At 38.6% G+C, this 14686-nt stretch overlaps 2 pseudogenes; one reads left to right on the forward strand and one right to left on the reverse strand.

Annotated features, from left to right (window-relative positions):
• The window catches only part of LOC149115208 (uncharacterized), a 1856-nt pseudogene extending 886 nt beyond the window's left edge, over positions 1–970 (reverse strand).
• Positions 971–12283: 11313 nt separating this feature from the next.
• Positions 12284–14305, forward strand: LOC149115209 (uncharacterized; annotated as a pseudogene).
• Positions 14306–14686: the final 381 nt, after the last annotated feature.

Raw genomic sequence — 14686 nt, forward strand, 5'->3', positions numbered from 1 at the left:
TGTTGTATTGCATCTTGGTATAGAGATAGTACGGTTGCAGCCGTTATTTGCTGAACAGCGGGAAAAAACAATGAGGCGACTGAAGCTGTCAATGGCATGATGGAGAACCATTGCCACCTAATTATCTTATGATTACCGTCTATGTGCCATAAATAATTTGGACATGGAACCGAATAGACATGTCAACGAATGGGTGGTCTTTGTCTTGCCTCTGCACCCATGGGATCACTCTGATGTATAGCTGTACGTAATCGGTTACGCCGTACATGCAAACCCTGCGCCCGTAAATGACCCTGTAACATCACTTCACCAGCACGTGGATGATTCTCTTTAACAGACGCCACTATCTCCTCCAGTCAAGAATCCAATAAATCAGTAAATTTCTATACTCTATGCCGTAATCCCGAATTGCTTTGTAGACGAATGGCCGCGATACCTCAAAAAAACTTGCCACTCCCGAAATGGTGACTTTCAACATCAGAAGATTCTCCAAGAGTTCCTTGGATATTGTCTTTTGTGGCCTACCAGCTCTTCTCTGATGGCTGTAATAAAAGATTGCAAAAAGCACACTTAGGGCGCTGAAAGCATTCACTGAGTGAGAACCGAAATCGGTATCCATAGTTACCCAGTAGATACCTTTTGTTATGTAATTTCTTCAAAGTGGAGTCCAGCAGTGTCCAATTTCATACTTACATTTTTATATCGTATACATGTACATTAAACAGTGTTCATTAATGAGAGATATTTCACCTGGTGCCTTCATTTAACAAATGAGGTTGCTCTCCATGACTAGCCGTTGACACAGAACAAAGTACCATGTCCTGAAACGGTGGTAAACAATTGTTACTGATCTACCTGTTAAGCTTTCCCCATATAAATAAACACTAAATAAAGTGAAACCAGAAGTTTGTTATGACCAGCTAAGGTTTCGTTTCAAGTGGTTGAAGCGACTATCAACAGTCACGCAACGGTGAGAAAATACAATGTGTAAAAGACGGGGGATTTCCGTTCAAAATACAACTTTTAGAGCTGCTGGAACAACATGCAAACCACAGGAACCAGCATCAAAAAATACAGTAAGTCAGGAAAATTGAAAATGGCTAAATATTCAGTATTGAATAACACACTAGATTTCAGAGGAACACAATGACCGTTTGCCGGCCAGCACATGTACATCCCTCTTGAGAATTTGAATTTGAGCTCGATGTGGAGATCGAGGTCGAGCTTGAGGTGGAGCTTGAACTTGTTGAAGTAACTCCCTGACTTGGAAGATGCAACAGAGCCTCATCGACGGCCCTTTGAACTGCCTGGGATACGGCAGAAGCAATTGACCTTGAAAGTTCATCCGACATGTTTGTGTTTTCCCGCGCAATAGATGATTATGTATTAAGTTAAATCACACTTATTAAGTTAAATCATGTTTTCACTGATATCAAATGTGAAAGTTTAATTTAAATCATGAAGTTGGACCTTTCACTTGTCTGGCACATTGCATGACACACAGGGCTTCAGCAGTTACCTTGTCAGTTCTACGTGTTTGCTTCCTTTTTTTAATGTCCTCTTAGTAGCCATACTGAAATAACACACAGCGAATTGTTTTTAATTCACAAAGTAAGGCGAGAACAAAGTGGGTGAGAGAACGAGAGATCGATACAAACAAAGAGCTAATAACACCTCAACACTGAGAGGAGAAACTACTAGTTACATGATGACCAGGCAAAGCTTCTGTGGATTCCATGGTCATGATTTCGTAACTAAAGCTTTTTGTTTGCACTCTACTAAGAGTCATATCTCCTTAAGAGGAACTCCATGTAATCAACGTGGAATTGTCTCCATTGTGCTCTGACTGCATAATCCTTTGAAAGGGATGCATACTCCCTCGAAGGGGCTGCATAATCCCTTGAAAGGGTTGATTATCCCTTAAAAGGGCTGAATAATCTCTCGAAAGGGCTGAATAATCCCTTGAAAGGGTTGAATAATCCCTTGAAAGGGATTCGAGTTTCCTTGAAGGAATGAATTACCGCAAACAGTGAATTCGTGATTTTTGTACCATTTGAGTCGCCCAGTGATGTGACCGGCCTGATCGCAGATTCTGTTCTACATTGTGAAATATTGTTTTAAAATTTGAGTGCATGGCATTAATGTCCTCTGCATCGCAGGCAACATTAGGGACCTTTATACGATGCAAGGACAGGAAGGCCAAGACGGGAATGGCAATGGACGTGTGAAACTTTCATGTGCCATGTTGCCAATTTTTGAACAGGACGGCAACATCGCTTCGTAAAGGCTTTTCATAAAACCAATGACATCCCTTTGAGATAGTATAGAAATATTATCCAGTTAAGCTCAAACGATGGTGAACAGAGGACACAGAACTTACTCTTGTTTATACATGTAGAGCAAACCTTCCTGACCTTATTTAATATTGAAAGAATTCAGAATTTCCATATGAAGAATTTATGTGAACAACCTTTGTATTGACCTGGTTCAGATAGCTCCCAGTTTTTGTCAGCAGAGCGTTTTAAAATCGATCCTGCCTGTAGCTGAAACAAATATTTATAATAAAACAAACATTATGTTGAGTTCCGGGTTGTATGAAAACACGAAATAAACATCAATTTGCAAATGTGCATTCTATTTGCTCGATAGCTGCTTTGAAGGCATGTAACAATCATATTTCCAATCAAAACCTTTTAGAAAGCACGCAAAATCATGCAAGATCATTCAAGAACAATGTTTTTGCACATTCGCTATAGGTGTACCTGGTGATATCAGAAAAAATAGACAACCTTGTCTACTCACCAATTCGCGTCACTTTTAAGAGCATGGGAAAACGAGTCTGCAATGTCATACGTCTGGTCAGTGGTTAGAGATCGTAGTCACTGATAATGCTCCATAATGCTGTGCTTCTGCTAGTAAATTCGCATTTTTTTCCTCCATTTTGACAAGCAACTCCCTCTTATGAAAATTGACAGGTTTGACTAACCGAAAGTCTACCGACAAATCATGACTAATCTTCACTTATTTTGTTCCTCTCAATTGTATAGTCGGTCATTCGGGTATTAATCGGGAAGCGATCTTTGCACATCTGAAGTTTGATTAACTACGAATATTCTTTTGTTACACGTTTTTGGTTAACGGATACTCCACCCATAGAATCAAAACTGAAATAATCAATTGCTTATTACAAAATAGACCCCAATAGTCTTTCCAAGAATGCGACTAATGGGTTTAATGTTCCAAGAAAACAATTCAATATTGATTTCTTTAAATGACTAACAAATTCAATATTCCAATAACCAATTCATTATTGCAGTCTTGAAATGACTGGCACATTCAATATTCAAATAAGTATTTTGTTAATGTAATCTTTGGAGGTATGCTTCGCTTGGTAGACTGTAACACTATTTACAAGGTAATCAAACCAAGCATGGCATACCACATAGATAAAAATAATCAACTGATAAGATTATTACTCTGTATATAAGAAAATAACATTTTAAAACAGATATAGGTGTTACGAGTATCGTTGAAGAGCAGGGTTGTTTCCAGACAGAACTCAGGATCGCTGGTAACAGCAACAAACTAATTTATTTCCGTAAGGTAACTTTGCGAATTTACAGCACTAAGGGTTCTTCAAATTTGAATCAATCTCTCTCACAGAAGGAACGCTCGCTCTAATATACATGAGGCTTAAAGTTCTAGAAACTACTATTTGGAACTAAATTAAGTAGTTTGACACAGTTTCTAATCTGAGTAAATTACATAAGGATTAGAATGTTCTGGAATGTTCTTATACAAATTGGTCACGGCTGAATGACATCCGGTTCTAGATTGTTCTAGAAATTGACTTAGACAATTTTTTGTAACAACAGGCATCTTCAACACATTGATGTCACGACATACCGACATAACAATTATGTGCAGCCCCAATACTTGTCTACCCACCACAAGGATCATAATTGGAAACTCTGAGACTGATTGATGAAATCACAAAAAAAATCAAACAATTCTTAAACTGTTTTTTGTCCAGAAATTCAGAAGGGAACATTCGATAAACAAATGTCCATCCTTAAAAAAAAAAAGAAATGGGTATTTTATGGGACTACGCAATAAGCAGTTATGCATCCTTATTTATGACAATTAACTTTTACAATTTCTTGTGTATGCCTTATAATATTAGGACCGTATATTTCCTATTACAATTTAATACATAGCGAGGTGCCTAATTTTGATTATTAATGCTAGGATAGCTGAAAAGCTAGACCACAATACAAAATTAATTCGAAAATGTTGTTCCAGTTCCAAATATTACACCATTTATTGCATAGCCAATTTCAAAAAAAGGTAGTTAATAACAAAGGGTTCCGTGACAGTTTAAGTTAACTTACGGTTGCCTAGTTTAAAAGCTATTATACATGCATATGTTACTAGATGTTAACCTTACAAATATAGCGATGGACGTACAGCAAATATCCAATTACATCATACTCGATACAGTAAGCTACCAATAGTTAACTGATTTAAATTTAATACAAAAACGTCACTTGTAGATAAGTAGCAATGATTTTGAAACACGTGCATTGAAACATGTACTGAGGCATGTGAGTGTACTCACACAATCAAATCAATTCTACATGTTAAAGGAGCTCAGTCACGGTATTTTCAGTTATTTTGACCACATATAAATTACATTTAAATGGTATGAAACCTGAAAAAAACAGTTTAATAAGATAGAAAAACACATTGAAGATAATGGTAATCCATAAAGGAACAAGGTGTTCGAGAAAATCCTTCTGTGGGGGAGGTATAGATATTTTCTGGAACTACACATTCCTTTAAATGATTATTTTTGTATTTTGTTAGAGCAAATTGTTTCCAACAATATTGATGTACTGGGAGAGCTATCAAGCCAAGTTGCTAGCAAAAGTGAAAGCTGTCTGAGAAGGGGTCTCCACTGCGGGTGATGGCAGACATGATAGCATGGGGCATAGTGCAAAGTTTGGTACATATACCATGTTCTGCTGCACTATCCCCATGATCACACACTTTGTTCTTATTCAGGTACAATACATTTTTGCAGTTTTAATGCTTTGTTTTAGATGAGAGCTGTCTTAGATCAAAGGCCCTTCAGAGACAGTCCATGTCTATTGACCTGTCTCAGTTCCTTATCAGCCTTATTAATGCCTACAGTTCTCAATTTCCCTAACATGTACTTTCATACAAAAGGTTACATATTTGTTACACTAATGGGACTTACTCTGGTTTATTTAGGTGCTATTTTAAACCCATAGTAAGAATTACAAACTGACTAAGAAGCAGTACAATAGATTGCTATAAACACGACAATTTGAACCAATTGACTGCTTGTTTTCGCACATGTAGGTCATTGCCAATGCTAAACGCTATTATTTATTTACCTACTTTCAATCTTGCAGAGAAACCAGGCAGGAAGCAGTCCCACAATGGAGTTTATGGCATTCAAGGAATGCATCAACTTCCTCCTTGCTTATGACATAATTATAAAATGTTTTATCTCAGACTGCCATGTTAGCATTGCGTTACATATGAAGGTGTTAAGGTTCTAGTTGAGTCTGAAATAAATTATTAATCTATTGATTATATGCACAGGGTTTTGGAAATTGACATAATTGGGAATGTCTTTCACATTGTCAGTTATATATATGTACATACAGATAGATAATTATGTACTTAACAAAAGTATGCCCGTGCATACATATCATGTATATAATGAAGCATTCCTGTAATGATGATGCACTTGGTCTTATTGAGGTATTACATATGTTACTTGGTCAGTTCTTTATATTTTGTTGCTTTTCTTGTCAGAAATCAGGAAAGTGTTGAGCAAAATTTTGAAAGGAAAAGGCCGTGAAGCACTATCTGATTGGGTCAAGCCTTATGAAAATCACCTATATTGGAGTGCGGCATCTACACATAGTGGCAATGGACTGGTTATCTACTCAAAATTCAAGTCATTCCTGAGCCTTATTGTAAATAAGAATTCCTCACTGCCTGATGCTCTCTTAAATGAATGTGCCCATGGAATAATAAGTCCAAGAAAGTGGCTTAGTGTTGGTAAGAGTGGTTTAAGTTTTCATCTTTTTATCACGGGTTCAAGATCCCAAAATTTGTCTCAAATATAATACCAGTGATATGTCACAAAATGTACTTGTAGAGCTTATTTATTTATTACTAATTTTATTTGCACCTTATTTATATCTTTTTCTCAGCTTCTATTGTATATGAGAAGCTTTGCTCTGCTGACCAACAATAGTCTAGTGAAAGGAATTAAACAGGCCTCTCCATTTACACAGACTAGCTGTCTTGAGGGATTCACTCAGTTTTAAACCAGTTTGAACTGAAGATGATAGCCTATTCCTATGTTGGGATGTACTGCAGGAATTGATCATCATTTTGCTTAAGACTTGATATCTACACATGTAGATATGCTGTTAGTAAAAAGAAAAAGCCACTACAGTCCTAAACTCTGCTAATCTTTTCATATTTTGCCTTCTTAGGCATATCCTGGCTATAGTGCACTTCAATTTTAACCTCCAAAGAGCAGTGAAAAAGAGAGGTGGTGTGGAGCAGGTAAAATAAGTCTGGTGTCGTACCTCAAGTTCAAAAATGGGGAAGCAACTGTACGCTCACTGACAGAAAAACTTCATTCTGTGACAAAACAGGTAAATACAAATGAAACATACTGTATAATATTATGTTTTGTCCATATCAAAACATTTTATGATAAAACTGTTTACTATAATAAGCTCAGTTTTGCTCTTTACAATGACCACAATGCCTCTTTTTTTTCGTTTCAACTTTAGGCATGTGGTGGTTGGTATATTGTGAAGGGGAAGGGATGTTCTACCTACTGTGCCGTGTTCATAACACCAATAACAAGCACAACAAACAGAACACATCCATCTTAGCACCATTGACCAACTACAAGCACAGCGCTGTTAGTGACCATGCAAGAGCCAGTGGACATACGTCAACAGTAATCCATGAGTTGCAGAGAAGGAATTCTTCCTTAGCTAACCAGTACAAAGTGGCTCACGAAGTGGCTGATAAAGTAACCTACAATGCATTCCTGCACTCTTATTGGCTTGGAAAAGAAGAAGTGGCCAACAAGAAACTTCTCTCTCTGATTGAGTTGGAAAAGCACATCAGTGTCATGGAAATGCAAGAGTTCAAAAATACAAGTGAACAAAGTCAGCAAGAGAGGTGCCTCCTCCTTGGTCAACTTCCCAAGGCATAACTAATTTAAAGGGTCAAGGATGCCAAGTGGTTTAGTATCTTAGTTGACAAGGTGACAGATTGTGCTACCCTAGAGCAGCTGTTAATCTATGTTGGTTATATTGATGAGGAAAGTAATGGTGGATGGCCAAATGTTTTCTCGCTCCGTCATCTTAATGTTGTTATTATGCTATGCAACATGCCAGTACAATATTATCCAAGGTCAACGATTTGGAAATGGATACTCGCCCTATCTGTCGAGTAAAAGAGGATGCACAGGTGGCACAGATGCTGTTTCGGGAAAACATCTAATATCCCCTTGGACAATCGGGGGCAGCCATTTTGAAAATGAACAACAAGAAGAAAGTCTTGAAAGATCAATCAAACTTGAAAAACTACCTTCAAGAGCCAACTACAAACACTGTTTTATTTGGACTCAAAGCAAGTTTCTACAATGCAGGAGTGCTTACTATCCAAACGGAATGGCTTCTTATAACCCATCGATGATCAAACTTGAATTGAGCGGCGATATACATCCCATGCCTGGACCTACAACAACTGAATGCCCTGTGTGCAAAAGCGGCGAGTCATCGGCACAATAGATATGTTTGTGAGGACTGCAAGCAAATATCCCACGCTAGCGCTCAATACACGTAATATAAACACTTAATGCCAAGCCTGGAAATGTGACTGCTGTTCATTACAAACTCTACCCTTCTTTGATGTTATGAACTGGTCTGTATGCAGTGACGAAACTGATGAACCAGTGGCGATAACTGAAAACTCCAGCTTGCAAACATCAGAGCCATGAATTATTGAGAAACAAAAGTGAAACTCAACTGATCTGCTGTTTGTTCACGTGAACATAAACAGCATCCAAAACAAAATTGATGAAGTGAAGATAGTCAACAGGGAACTCAAATCACATATAATTTTTCTGACAGAGACTAAGATTGATTCCTCCTACCCTAGTTCCCAGTTTCAACTTGAAGGATACCTCAGTTACAGGAAAAACAGGGCAAAAGGCGGAGGTGGTTTGATGGCATATTTGTCATCAAAGATAATATCTCAACAAATGAAACTCCCCAAGCAGTACAAACTAATAGAAGTCCTGGCTATCAAGGCTATGATAAATAACAATGATGTGCTATTTGTTGGAATTTACAGACCTCCCAAAGTAATTGGATCCAACTACTATCTTAAGTTGGAAATGGAGCGCAATTCATTATGCATGTGGGCTACAATGAAGTGTAAAACAGTTATTCTCACTGGGGACCTTAACCTTGATAGACTACGACCGGAAAGCACAGAAGGGCAACTTCTGATTAACCTTGAAGAAGTGTATGGTTTTGAGTGCCTAATAACGAAACCAACAAGAATTACATGTACCCCTGCTACTCTATTGGATGTTATCCAAACAAATAAACCAGACCACTTCAGGGCAAGTGGAGTATTCAATCCTGAGATAAGTGATCACAACCTAATTTACGGTGTTATGAAGGATGAAGTGTTCCAGCATCAAAGAAAGGTAAGAACATTTAGAAGTACCAAAGCACTGGATACTGAGAAACTAAATGAAGATCTCAAAGCTGCTCCTTGGAATGTCATGGACACCTGCAATACACTCGAAGACGAGTACGAATATTGGAAGTCCCTGTTTAACTCTGTTGCAGAGGAGCACATGCCTACCAAGAAAATGAGGTTCCAAAGAGAGGATGTCCCATATGACAGCAGAATGGAGAAAGGTCATAAAGATGAAGAGAACATATGCTAAGCAGTACGCTCACAATAGGACTGAGGAGAATTGGGAACTGAAAAAGAAATGGAGAAATGAAGCAACTAAATGCAGACGGAGAGCTATCAGAGAATACTGGCAACAGAAGGTTGATCACTAAAAATCTAAGCCAACTGATTTCTACAAGACATTCAGACCTTTTCTTAATGATAAAAATAAGGGCCAAAACAGAACATGCATCAATCTCAGGACAAACGGGGAGATTGTGAAAGATCAAAACACAGTAGCTAATATCCTGGTGAACTACTTCTCCACGATGGCAGATGAGATGGGCGGGAGGGATGTCAACAGCTTAACAGAAGAAGACTTGTCAAACCCTCAAAGTCTTACAAATATATTAAATGCAAATAAGAACATGCATGGTAATTTCAGATTTAAACCCCTTAGAAGCAAACAGGTGCAGACAGCCCTCGAGAAACTAAATGTTAGAAAGACCTCTGGCTACGATTCCATTACTCCTAAAATGCTGAAGCTAATGTCAAGTGGTATAGCAGACTCTTTAACAAAGTTATGCAATGAAAGCATACAGAAAGGGGAATGGCCAGAAGCATGGAAGAAAGGCGAGTGGAATCCTGTTTACAAAAAGGATGATCGACTAGATGAAAAGAACTATCACCCCATAACTCTGCTCTGTACAGTAGACAAAGTTTATGAGCAACTGTTGAGTGAACAAGTAAATGGGTACTTTCATACCATACTGGATCCATGCCTATCAGCATACAGAAAAACCTATGGCTGTGAAACAACTTTGCTAAGACTAACCGAAGAGTGGAAGCTGGCAGCAGATTCCAGGCAATATGTCGGAGTTCTTTCAACGCACATGAGCAAGGCATTTGATTCTCTTCATCCATCACTAATTATGAACAAACTCAAGGCATAGGGCTTCTCAGAGGGATCTCTAAAACTGATGAGATCATATTTTGCAAGTCAACAAAACAGAGCGAAACTAGATTCAGTTGTGAGTGGTTGGACAGAGGCTGTCAGAGGCTGCCCCCAGGGATCATCATTTAGTCCACTATTATGGAACATCTTCCAAAATGATATGACTTACATAGTGAACAGTGCAAGGCTATCGATGTACACGGATGATCATCAGCTATACGTAGCAGGAAATTCAGTAGAATATGTCGAACAATCACTTAATGATGAGGGACAAACAATATCTAGATGGTATGGGGACAATTTCCTGAAGGGAAACTATGACAAGTACAATGCAATGTTGATAAAGAGGGAAAAACAGCAACCATTTCATAAATGTAACATTGATGGATATACCATCAAGTCTACCCCAGACCTCAAATTGCTCGCGGTTACATTGGATGATGAGCTTAAATTCAATAAACATGTAAGTGATATATGTAAACAGGCAAGCAAGAAAGTTAGTGTCTTCGTACGCCTTAGAAAGATGATCCCTACAGATGCCAAGCTCCAACTATACAAAGCGGCAATTCTATCTAATCTCACGTCTTGTCATAGTGTGGCATTTCTGTAAAGCATCTGATACTAGAAAACTAGAAAGGGTGCAAAGAGTGGGCACTATGTGCAGTATACAATAGCAAGACGGCAGATTATTATGAACTATTAAGTAAGGCAAAGCTGCCTAGTTTAGTAAATAGACACCTACAAGACATACTGATATTAATGTACAAGGTTAAAAATTTACTGGCAACTAAACACATTTGTGATATATTTTACAAGCAATTTAAGAATTATGATTTGCATAGTAGCGATTTTCCTATACCTAGATTTAACACTGTAAACTATGGTAAACATAGCATAAGATATTTAGGACCCTATCTCTGGGGAAAAGTAGACAAAGACCTTCGCAACAAAACAAGCCTTCGTGAATTTAAAAAAGCAGTTCGGGCTGTGAACCTAACAGATGTATTGGACGGAAGATGCAGCTGCTATGCTTGCTCAACAAAATAATAATACTACCAATTTAAGTAATCTTGAACTTATTTTTTAAGTAGTTAGACCTATAAAACATATTTTCAATTATTAACTACCTATATATTTTATATAATATTAGTATTTTCATATTTTATATTTGTATTTATGTTAGTGTCCCCGATTAGTTATCTTTAGCTAAATATTCTGACACTCAAATAAAGTTTATGTATGTATGCATGTATGTAGGAAGGGAAGATACATTTTGATTTTCTTGAGGTCAAAGATGTTCTTGAGACATCAGAATCAGCAGATTCTGAGACTCTCACAAGAATCATCACTGAGGAGCTGAAAGCCTGTGGTCTAAACCTTCCTTTAGTTTGTGGTTTTGGCTTAGATGATGCTAGTGTCATGACTGGCAAAAATAATGGTGTTGGTGCCAGACTTCAGAAAGTGTGTAGCATCATGGTGTGCAGTCACTGCATTAACCACAGGCTTGCCTTAGCATGCATGCAGTATATCCAGACCATTGAAGTTACCCTTCGTCAGTTGTGGAAGAGGCTGGAGTATCCAAAACCCTGTTCAGCATTTGTGAAGTCTGTGTGTCACTTCAGAAAATAAAGCTGGCTAATGCTAATGATGACCCTGCAAAACAGAAAAAGCTGTCCAAGTCTCTGCAGTGAAGATACAGAAAGCTTGAAGGACAAGGTGGCTTTTAACTGGCCAAAGTGTTTCAAGCGTCTGCCGAAACCTTCCTACCCTGATGCAGACATCGAGGCAGTCTAAAGAAGCTGATGCTAGAGCTCAAGGTCTTCTCCAGAGGTTAATAACACCAAGTTTGTTGACACGATGCTTCTACTGAATGCACTTCTACCTCATCTCAACACCCTTAGCAAGCTGTTCCAAAGAGATCACACATGCTACAACTCCATCAGACCTGCATGTGAAAGCACCAAGCCAAGAATTTCTGAAATCTGGACCTCCTTTGACCTTGTTCTTGAGTTGCAAAACAGCCATTCAGCCAGGTGCGGACTATGCTTCTTTGGAACTGGAGCTTAAAGATGATGAGCTTAAAGATGATGGCCAGGTAGAAGCATTCCTGAAAAATATTGTAGTTAACTACACAACTGCTCTCGAGAGGAACCTAGATAGACAATTTCAAGAGGCAGCACCCCATTCTTGAAGCATTTTCCATTTTTGATCTGAGCTGCCTCCCAAAGCCAGAAGATCCAGCCTTCAGGAAGTATACACCGAATTCATAAATGGCGGCCACATGGAACAGCCTGGTTTCGAACATGAAAACGAGGCTTGGTAGGCCACGCATCACAGATCACAACAAAAATGGCTTCTTCTAGTCAAGATTCTGACACAGTTATCCTCACCGAAGACAATATTTCCAGAGCTTCTTTAGCTGGAAGAAACCCTTCTTCACTAAAGAATGAAGAACTCAGGTTTTAGTTGTGATGTCGAGGTGATTCACTAAAGGGACTTCAGACGAAAGGACAGCTCATAAAGCGGTAAGCATCAAAACACAGAAACCAATCTAAGCACATGCTCGCATCTTTGTGATTTGCCTCAAGAGAACACATGAAATTTTGTTTCCGTAGTATTTAGAATTCTCTCTTTTTTTGCAGAGTCAACGAGTATGTTAAAAGCAGAAGGGATAAAATGGTGATCGATCCCGATCCCGATTAAATCTACACAAAACGAAAAGCAAGGGTTTCGAACCTTCCAAAAGACGCTGCTGCATCATCAAGTGTGAAATATCCGAGTGATGGCTGGGGTAAATCGCTTGAAAGGATGCCTGCTTTTACCAGAGCTGAGATGAACCAGCATGTGGCAAATTCTGGAAAACGAGTTGCCAATACTGAGCACCATTCGATTCCAACCAATTTGAGAAAAGCTAAAACCTTTTTGCAGGATGAATATTTGAAGGAGATCGAGGCAAACAGCGATCAAAGGTACTTTTATCTGAGGGCAAAGTGTTACCATAGTTTTAAGAAAAGTGAGGCTCCCCATGCTCTTCGTTTTGCCGTGTGCATCGTCTCTGGTCAAGTCATCCATGCAAACTGTTCATGCAAAGCTGGCAAAGTTGGTTACTGTAACCATGTTCTTACTTTAATGTTTAAAGCATGCAAGTTCAGTTTATTTGACAGCAAAGCAACAGATGATTTGTGTCAGGATGAGGATGAGCAGGCAGAACTAGCTTGCACTTCCCAGCTGCAGAAGTGGCACAAAAAGGGCCGAGGTGACAAAATTTCTGCCCAGCCTGTAGTGGAAGTCACTATCTCAAAAACAAAACTCAATGAAACTAAGAGTAGAGACGGAGTTAAATGCCTCTTGTATGATGCCAGAGCTAATGCCCAGCATGATGTCAAAGCCAAAATGATGTTGAAAAAGGCCCTAAAGCAAATCAATCCTCAGATGGGTTTAGCACTTCTGGAAGAAGATGATTCCTCTACAAACAGTTGCGTGGAAACCAAATTCAGCGAGAGTCAGATTGATTCCTATTGCAGCTCTCAATTAACTCATACTGAGGCACACTTTGAGGCTACTGTGGAGATTTCATCCGTGCCTAGAGAAATTGTCGGTAGAGAAACAGAACTTACGTATCCGAGGTTTCCTCTAAACCCATGCAGTGATTTTGTCTTGCCTGACAACTTAGACGATTCAGAAAAAGCACTCAATACCCTTGTTGTGGATGAGACAATTATTAACAATATTGAAGAAGCCACAAGGGACCAGTCATCCTCAGAGCAGCGGAAAAAGGAACGCAAGTTCAGATTTACGGCATCTAAATTTGATTTGATTTCAAAAAGGCAGAGGAATCACGAAAACTTTGTTGCAGACCTTATTAATCCAAAACCAATTACTTCACAGTATGTTGAGCATGGATTAAAACACGAACCAATTGCACTTCAAGAGTATGAAAAAATTATGTTCACTTGAAAGACACCGGTAAAGGTTGTCAAGAGTGGTTTTGTTGTTTGTTTGGACATGCCAATTCTGGGGGCCTCACCAGATGGCAGAGTTGTGGATTTTGGATGCCAAAATCATTTTGGTCTGGCTGAGGTAAAGTGTCCGGAAACCAAGTTTCAAGTCACTCCACTACAAGCATGTCAGGACCCGAGTTTTTTTTGCGAGGCTGTAAATGGATGTTACAAACTTAAACGAAATCATGCATACTACACTCAAGTGCAAGGTCAGATGGGCTGTAGTGGAGCCTCATGGTGTGACTTAATTGTGTATACAAAGAAGGGAATTTCAGTGGAAAGGATCCCTTTTGATGCTGCCTACTGGGCAACTCTGAAGCTTAAAACATATTACTTTACCCATTTCATCAAAACTGCAGCCAAATACTAAACTTCCATTAGGTAAACAAATGTCTGGCATTGAAAGTACATGTTCATTTTACTTTTATATACATAATAACTGTAAGTTAAGCTTACTCCTGGTCAAGAATGGTTATGGATTAAAGCTTTTAAAGCTCCAATAGGCATGTGTTGCTCAACATCAACTTTCTCCTGGTAATGCAAAACTTAAACAATCACAAATCATGAGAGTAAAAGGGATTGATCACCAAAGACAAATAATTATGGTTTTGGTTTTTCAAAAAACCTTTCACAGGTACAACTAAACAACATCTACTGTATGTGGGAAACCAAATGAGGGGATTTGGTATTGATATTGAAGCTTTAAAAGTTGAGGAGAGTTGATGTTACATAACCAAATATGATCAGGTAT

This window comes from Orbicella faveolata, unplaced genomic scaffold, assembly GCF_042242905.1.
Source record: "Orbicella faveolata isolate gen_17 unplaced genomic scaffold, um_ofav_v1 contig_13, whole genome shotgun sequence".
Taxonomy (NCBI): Eukaryota; Metazoa; Cnidaria; class Anthozoa; order Scleractinia; family Merulinidae; genus Orbicella; species Orbicella faveolata.